The following is a 10,831-nucleotide window of genomic DNA, read 5'->3' on the forward strand; positions in this document are numbered from 1 at the left end:
AAATTACAAATATCACATGAACATCTATAAACTGAAATAATAAGCATCCATAAAATAAAATAATGTCCACAGTGTACATCCATAAATTGTCCAAGTATGAAAATATACAAAGTTTGTATCACACATGTGAATATGCCCTATGAAATGAACCTGAAAATATACAAACTATGACACTCTAAGTATTAGCAAAACTCCTACGTGAGTTCTACTGCGCAAAGTAAGTGTCCATAAGATGGTACTGCAATATAACATATTCAAACTCAATCTAATTAGATCATTATTTGTATAAACAATATGGAAATAAATTATATTGAACCACATTTTTAATTACATATACACGAATCTACTAACCTCAGTCGAGTTCAAATGAAAGTAAGATAGGACGGGGTTATGATCATGCATTTGAGTTTGGTGCTCCCCTGCATATGGATCAATGATTTGGGCCTGCATCATTAGTGCCTCTAAACCCAAGACCCCACTCATGTCTCCACATAACAGTGACATCAACGACACTCTACATATGGGCCTATGTACACAATGACAATGACAAATTATAATTAGTCTACAAATTAATTAGCATATTTATGTAACTTAAAAAAAGAAAATGTTGAAATCTTAGGAATAAAAAAGTTTACCTCAACTATTGGTCCATTTGGTTGTACATACTGACTCTCCTCCACATTAGTGAACATATAAGGTGGAGGTGGAGGAGAATCCATGGAAACATGCTTTGGTCGAGGATGCCCTGGATGATCAATTGCACCCTTGGATGACCTCATAAGGTCATCCATATAGTTGGGATGTGTCTACATGTTATCATGAACTTATTAATATAAATATAATCTTTGCTTAAGCAAGAGTCAGACCTTCTATTTCACTAATCAGTAAATAAAATACATAAAATACAATAATCCTCGGTAAACTGTGGACCAAGGAGAAAACCCAACACTAACTGTTAACGGGCCAGAGGTAGAAGCCCTGATCCCTACAACCAAACCTCAAACTCTCAAAAGAAATACATTGCAGAAACCAGCAAGCAAGAATCAAGAGTCGGACCCGAAGCGGAACAAATGTGCCATTCTATAAAGATATCATGTCTGCATAACTCATAACCCGTGAATCTGTGGAACGAAAAAGATAGGCGCTTCCCGCCAAGAACAATTTGCATCCCGCCAATCGTACTAAACACTGATGCCTGCCACCATTTTCCTGACTTGCATCTTTAATCTTAACCATCGAACCTTCTCGCCCGATCCTATGGCTATGGTCGATATTGCTGTGCTTAGAAGCACGACGTTTACCCAAATGGACCCACCAACATGCTCGATCAATCCCATCCGTAGATCCGCCTTGCAAGATCCGATGGTTGAGGATCATATTGCACCGGTCTATATCACTGAACAATAGCGTGCGATGAGGGCAGTATTCCATCCGACCCCACTGCCACGTGGAGTTCGCTTAATGGAATCGCTCCCAAATTGGAAAAACCACTTCCCGTTTGCGAGGCTTGCAATCACTGGAAAACTGCCCTAGACGCAGTATTGTGAACATAGAAGAAAAACTCAGGGTTTCGAGGCCGCCGAGAGTTCCTGGTTTTCGGCCACTTGCTGCACCTACTCTACCTGACCCACTGTGAGATGAAGCACCCGCCATCCTGCCTGTCATCCAAAAAACTGAATCGCCCGATCTGCTACCTCTTGGAGCCGTTTTGAAAGTATTGACCCAGATTGCGAAGGCTGACCATTGTTTGCAACCCGCTAAAGACCCGACTGTGAACAAACCACCTATCATAAAGCTGTTGAGTCATCTGAGCCCCACCTCCATGGCTCTGTTCCGAAACACCATCCTATCCTCATCTGCTTGGTCATGACAATTCGCCTTTAATCTGTTCTGAGGTAGCTCTTGCCAATTCATCGCAACCCTATTTTCTGTGCAGATCACTCCTTGATTGGCTAGGAGATCCGCCAATTTATTGGCCATTCTTCGCACATGTTTAAAATTGATTGTTCGAAGGCATTGGAGATGACTGTGAATCCATTGAAAGACCTGGATCAGTCTCCAGTTTCTTGAGGCTTTTTTCGGCTTCGTACCCCAGCTGATTCTTTTGACCGAGTTAATGATTAACTCAGAATCAGCTTCAACAATCACATTATGGCAATTATCCTGAACCAGGAACTCTAAACATTGCTCCATAGCCATTAATTCTGCCATATTGTTGGTGGCTCTTCCTAAATGGTAATAGAAGATGAAAAGAATATTTCCATTTTCATCCCTTAAAACCCCGCCATGACCAACCATGCTCGGGTTGCCTTTTGAAGCACCATCAATGTTGAATTTCAAAAAACCCTTAGGGGGAGGATGCCAGAAATCTAGCTCAGAATCCAAAATTAAAACCTTCCTATCCAGGCCCTGAGGTGTAAGTCGCCCTGAGGTGTAAGTCCCTGCAACCCTAGCTGACTGAGAATCCTCAATTCTGTAATAGAAGGTGGATTCTTGGGGAGATTTTGGACTATAGTGCCCACACTCTCCTTAAGTTGTTTTAAGACCTGTTCAAAAAGGCAGAGGGATGGCTTCTTTTCATTCTTGAAGATTCTATTGTTCCTTTCTTTCCAAACATTCCAAATAATAAAACTTGGCGTAAGAGCCCAAGCTGATCCAAGAACTTCATAATCTGAAAAGTTTCTTCTCCAGTTGTTTAGGGTGTTGATAATACTCCCTTTGTCTCTATCAGACTGTTGGAAAATGGCGGCAAAAGAATCCCACAACCTGGAGGTAAAAATGAAATTGTTGAGAAGGTGCTCCATTGTTTCCTCTTGTACTTCATAGAGCTAGCATCTGGAAGGCCCCAGGACACCCCTCTTTCGAATGTTATCCCAGGTCAAAATTTTCCTATGCTGAACTAGCCACATGAAGAGTTTAATTTTCATCCAACCTTGATGCCTCCATAGGTTTTTCCAAACCCTATCCGGAGCATGGGAATTCAATTCAAGGAGAATGAGTTTTTCTTCCTTAAGATTAAAGTTACCCTCATTGTTGTTGCCCCATCTCAGCTGGTCATGCCCCCCTGACACTAAAATTTTCCTTTGATTTAACTCTTTCATTAGTGTCTCAGCTTTAGCTTTCAGGGGGTTGTCATCCCTGAAATCAAAGTTCCTCCAGGTTCTCCATTTTCCTATACTGTTGGTTTGATCCCAAAAATCTTTTACCTTGGATAGCCCTTTAGTATCTGCCTCTACCTTGAGGTCCTCCAAGTCCTCTTTTAACATAATAGGTTCTTGTTTCCATCTGTCCTCCCAGAATAAAGCTAAGTCTCCCTCTCTAACTTCCCAGAAGCTGTTTTCTTGGACTAAGCCCCTGTTTTCCCAGGCCTTATTCCAAATGTGTGATCCCTTAATATTTCCATCCATCCTTATATGTTCATTATTTTTCCATGAGCTAGCGTATTTTTCTTTCCAAATTATAGCCCACTGAGCCTCTGGTTCTTTTACCCAGCGCCACCATAATTTTGCCCCTAAAACCTTGCTTAGAATCTCAGGATCATCCAATCCAAGACCCCCATGGTTTTTAGGTTTGAAATTTTTTTCCCAAGCTACCAAGGCCCATTTCTTCCTTTCTTCCCCCTTGCCCCAGAGAAAGTCTCTTTGTATGGTTTTGAATTGTTGCAAGACTCCTTTAGGAGCTGGGAGAGCTGATAGCATGAAGACTGGGATTGTTTGAAGAACAACCTTTGTAAGCACCAACCTACCGGCCAAGTTTAAGGATCTCATAGTCCATTTCCTGATTTTATCTTGCAATTTATTAATCACCGGCTCCTAGATGCTCTTGTGAAATGGTTTAGCAGTTAGAGGAACTCCCAAATATTTTGAGGGGAGAGTTTCCCTTTGAAAGCCCATAATTCTAGAGATGTTCCTCTGAATCGCAATATTGGTATTGAAGAAAAAAATCTTAGATTTGGAGAGATTAACTTCCATACCTAAATCCATGGCAAAGTCACTTAGGATTTGTTTATATGCAAGAGCTTCTTTGACTGTGGGGATTCCCTGCAGCATGGTATCATCAATAAATTGTTGATGAGTCAAAGCCTGTCCACCATCAGAAAGTTGGAGACCTTTGATCTTGCCAACTTCTTTTGCATGCTTGATAAACCGACCCAGTCCTTCCATCATGAGGATGAAGAGAAAGGGAGAGAGTGGGTCACCCTGTCTGAGGCCTCTAGAAGGAGTAAAAGTCTTCGAGGGAGAACCATTGACCAGAATTGAAAAGCTGGAGGAAATAACCAGGGCCAAGACCCATCTCACCCAGTTGTGATCAAACCCAAAAGCAATAAGAACTTTCCTGATATAGGTCCAATTCAGCTTATCATAGGCCTTGGCTATGTCCAATTGCATGATCATTCCAGCCTTCCTATTGCTAGTCAGAGAGTGCACCACCTCATGTGCTTGAATGATGTTATTAAGAATTTGCCTTCCTTCCACATATCCAGATTGTTCCATAGAAACTAGGGTAGGAAGAAGAGGTTTGAGTCTATTGGCCACAACTTTTGATATTATCTTGTAAACCACATTGCACAAAGCTATTGGTATAAACTTGTTAGGAGTTTGGGCTGACTCCTGTTTAGGGATCAGGGCAATGAAGGAGGTATTCAACACTTTCAAAATAGTTCTATTCATCATGGAATCTTCTACTACATTCAGAATATCTTGTTTGAAAATATTCCAGCAAGCTTTAAAGAAATCTACATTGAAACCATCCGGGCCTAGCGCTTTACCATTCTGCATTTCCTTGAGGACCTCACTAACCTCCTCTTCAGTCACTGGCTTGTTAAGGTTGAAATTGTCCTCTCTAGACACCAGCCTAGGTATATGTCTAGTAAAGTCCTTGATGGAGTGTTCTCTGTCATAACAGGTTTCCTTTTCTATGCCTCGAAAGTGCTGAACTAGTACTGCTTCTATTTCTTCATGAGAATTGAGAAGATTACCTACCCTGTCCTTGATTGAAGAAATTCTGTTATGAGCTCTGTTCGCTGTGGTGGATTTGTGGAAAAATCTAGTATTACGTTCTCCTTCTTTTAGCCATTGAACTCTAGATTTTTGTCTCCAAAATATTTCCTCTTGTTTACATAAATTCTCCCAGTCTTGATGATATTTGGTGGCTTGATCACTTCTACCTTCATCAAAGCCATCTGTGATAAGGGCTTGGTTGAGTTCCTGCATTTTACCTTCCACATATTTTTTCTCAAAAATATTGCCATATTCATTCTTGTTCCAATCTTTGAGCCTGAGCTTGATGTGTTTTAGTCTTTTCTAAAGAAGGAACATTCTTGTGCCCTGAATGTTCAAATATTCTGACCACCATTTGGCAATGTTGTTGATGAAATCTGGGTGGGAAAGCCAGATGTTCTCAAATCGAAAAGGTCTGTTCCTGGGGGTACCAATGCCCTGAACCTCCAGTTGAACTGGCCAGTGATCTGAGCCTCCAAAGGGGAGAACTCTTGCTTCTATTTCTTTGTCATTGAGCATAAGGTCCTTTGAGATTATGAATCTGTCTAATTTTGAGGCCACCTGAGACTCTCCTCCTATTTTATTGTTCCAAGTAAAGATACCGTTGCTCGTTACAATGTCCACTAGCTTCATATTATCTATAAAAGTTTGAAATGTCAAAGATTCTTTACTTAGAACTCTGGTTCCCCCCCCTTTTTTTTTTTTTCTGAAAGTGATTTGATCATGTTGAAATCACCCCCCAAGATCCATGGTATGCCTGAATGTCTGTCTTTGAGATCCTCTAGAGAATCTAGAAACTTGAGTTTGCCATCCACTCTTTGGGGGCCATACACATTTGTGACCAGGTAGGTTTCCTTATCTCCCACAGGTTGCATGACCACTGATAAATAATCCCTAGATGCCTCAACATCTAAAATACCAATTTTTTTGGGATTCCAAAGAGTGAGTATGCCTCCTGTTGTATTCTCTCCTTTGACTTCTATAAACTCAAATCGATTGAGCCATTTTCTATGAATCTCTTTCATTTTTTAAATGGAACATTTAGTTTCCTGGATGAAGATCACATCCGGTGCTTCTTGTTTCATTCTATTGCTAATTATTCTTTGTTTTCTTTTACTGCCTAGACCCCTAATATTCCAAGAAGTGAACTTCATTATTAAAGATTCGTAAAGGAGTAGCTGGTTAGGTCTTTCATCTTACTTGAGTCTATCATTAGCTTTCCACATTCCATCAATAGTTCGTTCTGCTTTTTCCTGCCTCTTTTCTTTCCTGGGTTTCTAGGTGCTAATCTTGGTGTGGTTTTCATCATTTTCACACCTTCGCTGCCCTACCTTTCATTGTTTCTTTGCCTCTCCAACCCTTTGGTTTGGGTTTTCCATATAAACAGTTGTTGAACTTTTCTAGAGGTAACGAGTCTACCCCTTCCGTGGTTCCTTGATTCAGGAAACCTTCCAGATCTAGGTTCTCTTTCTTAAGAATCTCCTGTAGTTCATAGTCCTCCATTTCCATCTCACTTTGGGTCATTTCATGGTCCATCTCCTGTTCTGCATCACTCAACATAGTTTCTTTTTGTTTATTATTGCCTTGTGTTTGTTCCCCATCTTCTTCTTTCCCCTCCTCCACTTGATCTCCTCTCTTTGCCTGATATGCATTTGGTATCCCTTCTTCCTCTTCGAGAACTTGGAACTTGTTCTGACTGGCTTGTTTCCCATCTGACTTTTGTATCTTTGGCCCCCTTTTGCTTCCTTTTCATCTATGTGCTACTTTGTGAAAGCTTTCAGAATCTTTCGTTGTGTTAGGTTTACTCTTATTCTCTATTTTACTGAGAGGGCAGTATTTGAATAGGTGCCCATGCTCATGGCATTTGTGACATTTGAATGGAATATGTTCATAATCTACTGTTTGCACCCATTCTTCATCAAATACTTCTAAGATTACCTCATCCGGTAGAGCTCCAGAGAGATCCATCTCCACACATATTCTAGCAAAGGAAGTATACTTTCCCCTTCTAGTGGCCTCGAAAGCTTTGACAAAACGTCCTAACTTATTTCCTATGGCATATAAGGATTTCGTTTGCCAGTAATCAAGAGGTAGAGAGTAGAGTCTTACCCAAATTGGGACCGAAGTAAAAGTCTCATGCTCCAGAACAAAATTCATAATCCATGGTCGCATATAGAGGCCTGCTGCAGCATAAAAGTAGGGCCCTCCTTCAAACACTCTGTCCTTATCTTCAATGTTTGCAAATACCACAGTGAAGAAACCTTTTGACCCAAGATGTAGGTCAATGATTCCTTTTGGTTTCCAATGGTATTTGATCCACATTTGTAAAGCTTTTTCAGTGGGCCATAAACCCATGAATTTACAAATGATAGCATATGTCTGCATGTGGTCCCTATGCACTTGCAGAGTAGGATCATTTAAAACGACTCTGGGTGTAACCGCAGCTTTGGGTTTACATGGTCCCATGTGTGCTTTGTCTTTTGTTCCCTGTTCCTTGTCTTCTTCCTCATTTTCCTTAGTGCTATTATTCTCCCTTAACTTAGTACCATCTTGTTCCTCTTCATTATTTCTTTTCCTTCCTTCTTAAGGTCCTCTATCATATTCCATTGGTTTCTTACCCCTGCTGGCCACAACTTGCTTGTAGGAGGGAGTGGAGCTCCCTCCTTTGCGACCTTCCATGGAGAACAACCTCTGCAAAAGCCTGATACCCTAGCTATTCTCCCTGCACCCTCCGACTTCGTTTTCACCCCTTATCATTTTCGCTTCTAATATAAATATAATCTAATATGAACTAGAAATTTTAATATAAATAATTATGCATAATTTGACAATAAGACTCAAAACTTTCATATATATATATACTTGGTCTGTGTCATGCAGGCCATGCACACTCCAAGTCACGAATGGCATCATGATACATACATGTATGTGTCAAAAGTTGATCAAAGGGTAAACTCACGAGAAATGAATCATCATTTAAGGACACTGGTGGGTCATGAGGCAATGGTGGTGGTATCCTAATCTCCCCATCCAATGCAACATGCACATTAGCTAATGACATCCGCATGCTGTTTGCAATAGTCTCCCGCGTCTCACCACCAAGTTGCGATAACTCATTTAGCTCTAATGGTAATACCAAACTCCGAGATGGTAGTGGCAAGAATCTTGGAGGTGGTGGTACATGCCCAGGGTCCCTACAAGCCCCCTCGTGTTCATAGGTATGTCCCCTGCCAGTACCATAAAAATGAGATCTGGTATCATTGTAATCTGACCTCATATGTAACACAAACTCTGCATATAAATGCTTAGAAAAATAAGTCGCAACCTAGTCATGGTTGGGGAACTTGCACCAAGCTCCAATGAATCTATCATACACAAAGGGGGTTGCATGAACATTACTAAAATATTTTAGTGGGATTGAACCTTTATGTCTAGTAGAGGGATCTAGAGGGATGTCGAAAAACTCCCCACAAACATCAATGTCCTTGGTGGCCTATTTCACCACCTCCCAAGAATCTGGGCCTCTAACCTCATGCCTCCTGACCCTATGTATGAATTGTAATATGTGGCTATGTGGGCCCAAAATTCAGTATGTCTCAATCAACGTATTCATGTTATCCAACATCAAAGATAATGCAAGATGAGTCGGTGAAATAGCAAGGATCTTCTCTATCTCTATTATGATCCATGTACGATGGGTAGTAACATCCTCTAATGTGATATGAGTTGTAGAATCATCCCACATAGAGATCGATGTTGCACTCTGATCCTTAGATTCGGCCCATTGAGGATTTGTACATCATAAACATAAATTAACATAAATATAATCAACAAACCATAAGCATAATAACATATACATTAAATTCAAACACATAAGTTGAAGACAATTTAAAAAATAAAGACAATTTCAAGACATAAACACATAAAGTTTAAAGAGGATTTAAAAATGCAGGACATACCTGAAATGGGCAAAGAAGGTCCACTAGATGTAGCATGGTCATCAATAGAGACAGAAACACTACCTCTGACACTCTGACTAGAATTGGAGGCAGGATATACTAGGGGAACATGAACTCTCGGTGGGTTATGTGATCTATCACGAGCCCCCCACGTGCCTCTCGCATTACGATGGACAATAGTTGGGGCACATATATGGGATGCCTCAACATATTACATATAATACATATAAACTAATTCAAGAAAAAAATGTTAACAAAAAATCTATTTCTAAACTCAAGCAAAATAATCTAGCCTGTAGTCCTAAACTTTAGAGTTCATTTTCTGATAATTTATCAACCAAAGTACATCGAGTTCCATGTAAACATAATCAAAAGAGGTGATCAAATCTACCCTCATACTTTTTCTCGTTTCTAAATAATGCATTTTATTCATAATGCATAAATATGTAAATATATATGCAAAAATTTGAAATAAACCTATCTACAAAACTAATAAAATTTCATGCCAACCAAGTACTACAATAGACTTTACATTCTTAATGTTTGACTTTGACACATGACATGTACTAGGTGCAAGCAGATGAAGAAAATGTTTCTTGTACAACACACTACATAATGAAACAATATGGTACAAATTAGAAAATAGTCTAAATTCTTTTATTCACTAGACCAAATGCACTTTTCATGATGGATTTAATTTATCTATCAATGATGCATTGTTGAAACATGAACTTATATATAGTTATATGTTAAATGTTATATGTGTGTGTATGTGTGTATTACCTTAAATAGTTATAGACCTATGCTATGTTATAAACTATATTATTTTAACTAGATTATAAAATTATAACATATCTCATAGCTAAATATATTATAGTTCTATATATATGGTTTATAACCTAGCATAAAATTAGTTAACATAATATAACATAGTTCTATAATTATGTTATAATTATAGTTATGTTACATGCTATGTTATATGTGTGTGTTATGTTAAATAGCTTTATGTTATACATGTTAAATAATTATAGAGTTATATGTATAACTTTATGTTATGAACTAAATAGTTATTTTTTCCCGGAATTTGAACTATAGTTATCGTTATGTTGTACTAAAATTCCGGGAAAAAATAACTATTTAGTTTTAAAAATAAAATATTAAAACTAAAATTGTACTATATTTATTATTAAAAAAATATTTAAAATATAAATTAATTTAAACTTAAAATAATAAAATAAAATAAAATTTCTTATTTTATAAATAAAGGTTCACCATGAGCAACCATATTCATCATGTCAATTTCAAGCTTCTAATTTACTTATTTATTGGTTACAATTTTGTTGTTTTCTGTTTTGGAGTTTTTTGGGATATATTTTCGGTCAAATTTGCTAGATATTAAAAATGTATCTTAAATAACAAAAAATAAAAATAAAAAATTGAAAATTTATTTCACAAAATTCCTAAATAAAAACTTTAAAACCTAAAATAATTAGAAAAAAATTGTTTTTACCATTCAAAATAAGAAAATATGCATTTAATACACAAACCATTGTAAGTAAGAAACACATTTAAAACCTAAATAATAGTTTTTTTTGGTGGTTTCGAAGTGTTTTCTAGGTTGTTTTGAAGAGTTTTTATGGTTTTTAAGGTTGGTTTTGTGGTTTTCTAAGTTGTTTTGAAGAGTTTTTCTTATGGTTTTCTTGGTTGGTTTTGTGATTTTCTAAGATTTTTTGAAGGGTTTTTTTGTGGTTTTCATAGTTTTTGTATGGTTGTTTTTTTTTTTTTTTTAAATTGGTTTTCATGGTTTTTGTACATGTTTTTTTTAATTAAATTGTTACATTTTGCAAAAAATATTAAATAAGAAAGACAAAG

This window comes from Pinus tabuliformis, chromosome X (genome assembly GCF_031772625.1).
Source record: "Pinus tabuliformis cultivar Carrire ecotype Pingquan chromosome X, CPIR1, whole genome shotgun sequence".
Lineage (NCBI taxonomy): Eukaryota > Viridiplantae > Streptophyta > Pinopsida > Pinales > Pinaceae > Pinus > Pinus tabuliformis.